Source organism: Brassica oleracea, chromosome C5 (genome assembly GCF_000695525.1).
Source record: "Brassica oleracea var. oleracea cultivar TO1000 chromosome C5, BOL, whole genome shotgun sequence".
NCBI classification, from domain to species: Eukaryota; Viridiplantae; Streptophyta; class Magnoliopsida; order Brassicales; family Brassicaceae; genus Brassica; species Brassica oleracea.
In genome coordinates, this window is record NC_027752.1 from 13,660,930 (window position 1) to 13,669,125 (window position 8,196).

Genomic DNA, 8,196 nt, shown 5'->3' on the forward strand with positions numbered 1-8,196 from the left:
ATCATTTTTTATATTCATATATGTTTTTTTATATAGGCTGAGGAACTCGAAAATCCATCACCTATTTTTTGAGCATTTTAACCTGGACCCGAAGACCCGAACCGGAACCGATCCAATAATATCCGATCCGGAACCGGACCAAAAATTTACAAGTATCTTTTGGGTCTAAATTTTTTTACCCGAAAAAACCAGAACCGAAAAGAAACCGACCCGAATAGACCCGAACCCGAAAAGAACCGATCCGAATAGATCCGACCCGATAATAACCGATTTGTACCCGACTTAAAAACATGTATATGATATTTTTGTGTTCTATTTTATATATATTATTTTATGATTTAGTTTAAATATCTTTTGTGAATAACATTTGTTATTATTTTTTTAACATTTTTTAAGTAATATAAAGCTTTAAAATGTAAAATTTAGAGTTTTAAAATGTTTTATTTTATTTATTAATAGTTTCATTTAAGTTGTTTATAAAATTTTAGATATATATGACAAATGTTCAACTAAAGTTGATGAAATTTGGTATATCATGTCTTTTTCAGATCCTAAATACCCGAACCCGATCCATACTCGATATGGACCCTAGAAACTACGGGTATTTTATGGGTATTTTAAATATAGACCCGAACCGATCCGAACCCGAGAAGAACCGACCCGAACCCGAACCGAAAATTTCTAAGTACCTATTGGGTCTAAATATTTATGACCCGAAAAGATCCGCATCCGAAAAAAACCGGTCCGAACCCGACCCGAAGATCCGAACGCCCATGCCTAGCCCATACTGTATATCTTTATAAATGATAAAATCAATGTATATAATAATATAAGAATGGATCTGTATTTTATGTCTGTGTAAATTATACTATGTTCAATTTGTGTCATTAACAAACTAATGGGTGTACCCAAAATTAATATTTCAGATGGTAGGAGAGGGTTCACTCTATAGAAGGTAAAATTGTTTAAAATTATATTTTCTCTAGTTTTTATACTATTAACAAATTTTATAAAACGAGATCTTTTTTAAGAATTTCAAATTTATCTAAATATTTTTGTGAAGGATGTCCGAAAGCATGTGATTTTCGATATTCAGCGACATCTCATAAGAAACCATGTTTATTTTTCTGCAACTATTGTTGTAAAAAATGTTTGTGCGTACCGTCAGGAACATATGGAAATAAAGAAGAATGTCCTTGTTACGATAACCGGAAAAACAAAGAAAGTGGACCAAAGTATCCATAATCATCAAAAAAAAAAAAAAACAGAAAAGATATGTTACAGTTTTCTCTTAATATAAGTTCAAAAGATAACATGTTATAGTTTTTCTTTTAATAAAATCTATGTATTTGTTCATGCTTATTCTTAATATATAAATAAAATATGAAATCGGATTCTATTGCAAGACTCAAGTTATGAAGGCATAAAAATGGGTTCTCAATAGTCCCAGATATGCAAAAATAGCCTTTGCTTCTTTTTACTACAGATTTCGTTTTGGTAAGTCATGAGTTATATGTTCTATAGAGGAACACGAGTCTATGCTCCTTGGACTAGTATATATGTGCTTGGATTCGGTTTTCCAAGATCTGAAGAACTTACCAATATCTATTAACGAGAAGCAAACACTAGTACCAGAAGATATACAACGTTTTTATTAATCGAGATTGGCCATGTATGGTCCATGAATATACAAAAGTTAAACAGATACTAGGATAGATCATACACATGTATTAGATTTTGCATCCGATATATATATATGGCAACACACAAGCATATATATATATATATATATATATATATATATATATATATATATTATTTTATTTTATTTTATTTGGTATGACACAAGCATATATATGAAACGAACCATAGAAAAAAACATACGATATGTATGTATAACAAAGTTTGATAGTCGGATCAGTTGCCAGTTGTGGGATTACAGTTCTCGTAGCGTGTGCACATCGGTGGTGAGCCGTTGATGGATTGACAGTATACGGTAGTAGTGCACGTAAAATGATAACAGTTGGAGAAGTACGAGCTGCATGGCTGACAGAGAGAAGACAAGTATCCTCCTGGAAGATGACCATGATCAGTACGATAAGTGGTCGCCATGTTTTTAAAAGCTTTCCCGCCCCCGCAATGTAATGATCTGCTCGGTGGAAGCCACATCTTGGAGCTTCTTTGGTCATCGCCTTCCAAATTCCTCCTCGCACTGATCGTCTCTTCTGCATCACCCATACAATTCACACATCAGTTTATAGCGTCAAGCATCATCAAGCCTATCGTAATATAAACATTAATCATATTTATCTATATATTGAACTAATTAATTAGTAACAAAGTGAAAATAGTAAGCACGTTACTAAATAGCACACGTCACAAAAAAATGGATTTTAAAGGAATAACATAGATACTTTAAAAGATGGATTATATAATAGTTAAAAATGATCAAAATGATTTAAATTATCAATAGAAGATATGATTTTTTCTATTAATCTTGAAAATATACTCCTTCATATCTGAATGTGGTAAAAAGAGACGTAGGAAGATATGATTTTCTCAAATATATAATTAAATCTAACGAACAAAAAGTATGTGAACACTTGTGCCTGGATCAAATATTTTAATGTTAACATGTCTTTTACTAATAATAAACCATAGATAAAGAAAAGAAAAGGCTCACTAAGTTTACGAATCTCAGTCTGAGCACAAAATGCGTCATCCATATGAAGCAAAAATACCAGGAGAAGAAGAAATAGCATTGAAGAAACTAGAGAAGACAACATCTTTAATAATTAACAAGTCTCTCCTATATTGATCTGATCACTATGACTCGCAATGATACGTTTATATATAGAATAGAGAGGCAGAGAAAAGGGAGAATTAAAACATACGGTAGAGACTTACTTAATTAAGCCAAATAAAGAAGAAGAAAGGTCGAGATAAGAAAGAGAGTGCTGAAGCTGTCTGTGGTCGACTGAGTTGTCACTAGTTGGTTTTGGTTTCAGTGGTCTCCTTACACCATGGTTTAGTAAACTCGGTCAACTTGTCACTAAGAGACAGTATGGGAAAGTAATACACACATTCAAAATGATAAGATACGTTTATAAGAGAGACAAAGACCAAGTCTCGAATCCTCGAACAAACGGCCATTTATGAAAAAAGGAGTGAACCATATTCGCTTTGAATATTCCGTATTTTGGCTGGCACTGTCGCTGGAAAACGACGCCAGAACTATTATTTTCGTGAAAATATCCGTTTATAGTGGACAATCCTTTCCGTTATTACATTATATGATGATCGAAAAGTTGTGTGTAGTATGCACTCCTGATACTGTCACACTTAATTGTGTACTAGCAATATGCAACGTTATGCCTTTTCTCCCAAAAAAAAAAATAGCAATATGCAAGGCTTTGTGTAAATTATTTCAGTTCAGCCAAAAGCATAAATTCCATACTAATGATGTAAACTCTTTCTTTCTTTTCTAATTCAGCCAATAGGTTACCACTTGTTCCAGCCTCAAAACTGAAAACGGTTGCAAATAGTGTCAAAATGTTATTCTCAAAACTATTGTTTACTGGCTACAAGTAAAAGTGTTTCTTCTTTACTTTTAAAAAAGTATGTACACCACACTTATTCTAAAGGATTTTCCTCTTTTATCTTAGAAACGTGTAAGCACCTTATTAAGTTATTATCAAGAAGAAGAAGAAGAAGCAGAGTTAGAAATAAGAAGATTCAAGCTTCTTAGCTCTCTCTCCTGCACTCTCAGCCTCTGCATCCCCTACCATGGTATAACTCTTCTCCTGCAACCACAAACACGACATAGTTTTTTTCTCATCACCAAATTCCATTGACACATGATAAAACTATGTCAAATCCTGCCTGAGAATGCATTGTTATATTTTACCAGCAAACGCCACATGAAAGGAACACCATCTCTGACCTTGATCCTCTCTCTTATCACTTCTTTGGCTTGCATACATCATAGAGTCATAGTCAAGAGCGTTCATTGTTATATACTAAACAAGATAATTATTTAATGAAACTGATTTAAAGACTCTACAACAAGCCGTACCATTCTTGGATTGGCCTGTCTTAAGCAGCAGCTGGCACCACATTTCGTTGAAAACATCAATCTGTTCATCTGATGCCCCAATGACCTACCATCAACCATCAAACAGTTAAAACAAAAATTATAATCAATTGTGTTTAAATCAGAGAGTTTTTGAGTAACTAGATGGAGTTATTTTTACCTTGTAACCAAAGGCGTTAAAATCTGAACCAAGTAGTTCTAGAGCCTGTTTTTGTAGTTACCCTTTGCGTATTCACAGACAGCTTCTCCGAGCTGATATGAAAAGAAAACAAGAATCATATTAAGGAGTTGTTTGGATGGAGAAGAAGATCAAAGATGGGAAAACAAATCTGAACCCCTTTCTGCATCACTTGTTGTTTCTTCTTGTTCATCTTCGATAATCTGCAACAACAAACACAGATTCACAACAAATCTGGTATCAACTAGACACTGTACACTAACATAAATTCAAATTTTGAAGACTCTCCAACCTTGGCTAATCCCCAAACTATCAATGTGACAAGGTGCCATGACATATACCAGTTTTCCTAAGATGTTAAAGCAGAGAAACCAACTGATCATTCCAAATATCAATAAATCCCATTGAACAAAAGAACACACATATCATCCCACTAGTGAATATCTTACCTGATCAGTCAAACGAGCTGCAAGGAGTTTAAGACGGTCTTCAAACGAACCTTTGAGAGCATCTCTTACATCCAAACGCAATAACAAAGCAATAGCATTGAGATAAACCTATTTAGAAATGCAGACATTTTGAGGATTTGGATTAGAGGGAAGTAAAAGCATAAAAGTTCCTAAATCCAAAAGAGGATTTACTTCAAGGGAACAGTGTCGCCTTTCTCCAATTCTTTCCAGATGTGATTATCATAAATCTCCTCTATTTTTCTCATTGGTGACCCTCCTTCCAAGTAACAGAGAGCAGCAATATGCCACCAATTGTGTGTATACCTGACCATTTTTATACATGTTTTGAGAAATAAAAAATAATAATGTTTACAGTATGTGATGAGTCTTCAGGAAAATGGTTTACAAGAAGGATGAGCAAGATTGCCAAGATTCTGAGAGTTCTTCCATGAACTCCACTGCTTCTTTAAACTTACATTCATGTTGAAGAACATGACACAACTGCAACAAACACAAAAAGTACAAGATAGATAAAGAGCTACTGAGTGATAACAGAGAATAACATTGTCTGAGGTACTCACAAAGTGATGTGCCCAGGCGTCTTCTTTGTTAATCTCATAGCCTTTTCTGGAAGCTGCCGCAGCTTCTTCCATTCGACCAAGTTCTAACAATGGGAAGGCAAGCATACCGTGTATGTAACTCTCTTCTTGATTCACTGGTAGAACCTACAAATATTAAGCAGATACAATCAACTTTAATAGCCTTTAGACCGTGAATCTGATCATTCGCTGTGGACTTAAGTACTTACTTGCTGAACAAGACTCAGAAAGGGAGCAGGCTGTCCCATGTAGAAGCATAACACCTGTGCTCTCTTCAGAGAGGCCAGATCCTTGGGGAATCTTTGAAGTAGCTACAGAAACCACAACGGCTCAGAGATAAAAACAAGAGTGTGTAATAATGTTTCAGGTAAGTAAGAAACCAACCTGGGTGTGCAATTCAAGAGCCAAGTCATCATCCCTGTCCTCGGAGATGAGATAACTAACAGCCTCGAACACAGCTTTCTTATAAGGTGTAGATTGTTCCTGAAGAAAAATGATTTGATACTAAGAAAGAACCAGAACTAGAAAGCAGTGAGTAGGACCTGGATGTCTTGTTTATTGACCCTGAAATTATCATCCGACTTTTCTCCATGCTTTGGCTTCCCTAGCTCGCACGGTATCGCGAATCGCTTCTCGATAGGTTAGTCATCCTTTCACTACTCTAGTCCAACTACGCTTAATCTTGGAGTTATAAACATATATGTGACGGAAAAAATAACTCAACTTTGGTGACATAGGTAGTCAAATCAGTTCTTTTAAACATTTTCACATATACTAAAAATCGGATGTTACAGTTTCTTTATCCATCGAGATTAGCCATGTATGGTCCATAGATATAAAAGTGTTATAATCTTATATATCCAACTAACAACGCCAACATATAAAAAGTTCAACGGATACTAACATACCAATGATAATTCGCACGTATGTGCGGTGTGAGTTTTTTATACTAATTTTTGTTTTCTAACGGTTTCAACATTTTTCAACACTACAATTTTTATCGATTGTAAAATGAAGAATATAAATGTTGGTTTCTTAAATGTATCATCATTGTTGAAGACTTAAATTACTACAGCTCATTTTAATTATTTTTAAGATTTCATATGCACAAAAGAAAATTAAGGTTTGTGGTTTACACAAATCACCAAAATTAGATAGGCATCATTGATTGTAAAATGACAAAAGAGGATTAGGTTTTATGCTCTCGATTTTTTTACTATTGACTCTTCATAAGTTATTTCATTTTTACCTCTATAAAATTGTGCTTTCGTTCTTGTTTTTGTTTCATTAATATAAGTTTTGTTTCTTTTTTAACTTCTTTTGTGAATTTGGTGAATTACATAAATGTCAATTTAAAAAGATAGAGATTTATAAAAATTAGTTCCACTCTAAATACATATTTAAGAATTATTTTTTTGAAGAAAATCACCGGCAAACTCTATTCACATGTTAGTGTTCAAATCTAATATATCAAGCTGTTATAAAATATAAGTATTGACTCAAAATATAAATGTCTATCTAGTATAAATTCACCAGTTAGGTCTAAAAATCATTTAATTCTAGAACAACAATAACATTACTTATCTTCTTAACCTACGCTTTTGAGGTTTAGTTACTCAAAAGTATACCGTTAAAAATATACATAATACTTTACCATTCTAGTATATGTAAACTATGTATAAACTAAAAACTGTTTGATTTATTAAATGATAAACCAGAAAACTTATAATAAATAGTTTAAATCTCTCATTGTTATAATTATAATAGGTAAATAGGGTATTAGGGAGAAAGAAATATTAGACGAATGATCAAATCTCTCATTCTTCGAACAAACTCAAAAAGAGGTGATTAGAATCTTGTCATGATATTTAATTAAAAGATTTTTAGGAATAAAAATCAAGACAAAATTATTTAATATGAATGAAATAATATATATATATAGTGCTTCCAATATTAAAAATCACTTAGATTTGAAGAGGTGTATTTTCGAGATTGTTAGGATCAAATAACATATTAGAAAATAACTATTTAAAAATAATTTGTATACATAAAAGTATATACATTAAAGTAAGCACATAAATCAAAACCAATACCTTTTGTTTGTTTACAATCATGTTTTTGGTAAATAAATCAAAATAATCATTTTATTTACTTTATATGGTATATAATTAAACTTTCATGATACTGACATAGATATATAATAAATTTTAATATAAATAATTTATCATTAACACTTCCTACTCATATGATTTTATTAATATTTGTATATTTGTTGTAACAAAAATTTAAATCGTTAATCACAAAAAAATTAATGTGAGATTTTTAAGACAAATTTTAAAATTAAAATATTCAGATCTCAATACTTTTTCAATGCAAAATTTTAAATTAACATATTTATATATTTTATATAATATATAATATATAATTTAATTTAAATGATTTTAATATGTACATATACATATAATATAAATATTTATTAATGAGACTTCATATTCATACAACTTATGATCATTTGTATCTTACTTGAACAAAAAAAAGTTAAACTATTGATCAGAAAATTTTCAATGTGGGACTTTTACCATTTATAGTAATTTTGAGTCGTTTTAAAATAATTCAAAAATATAACAAATAAGAAAAAATCTAATTTTTTTTATTATATGTTTATTGTGATTGTTTAATTACTTTTAATAATATACAATTAAATAAAAAAGAGAGAAATAAAAAAATTGTTATCAAATATGTATTAATCATAATCATTAATTGTCATATATATGTTAATCATATTAGGTAATTTCGTAGTTTTTATTTAAAGAAAGAATTGAAAATATTTTGTTGTATAGTACGAATCAATTTGATAGTTAGTTTAATAAAAAGTAT

At 31.3% G+C, this 8,196-nt stretch overlaps 1 pseudogene; it reads right to left on the reverse strand.

The window, feature by feature from the left end:
* Nucleotides 1-3,567: 3,567 nt before the first annotated feature.
* LOC106344563 lies at nt 3,568-6,126 on the reverse strand (annotated as a pseudogene).
* Nucleotides 6,127-8,196: the final 2,070 nt, after the last annotated feature.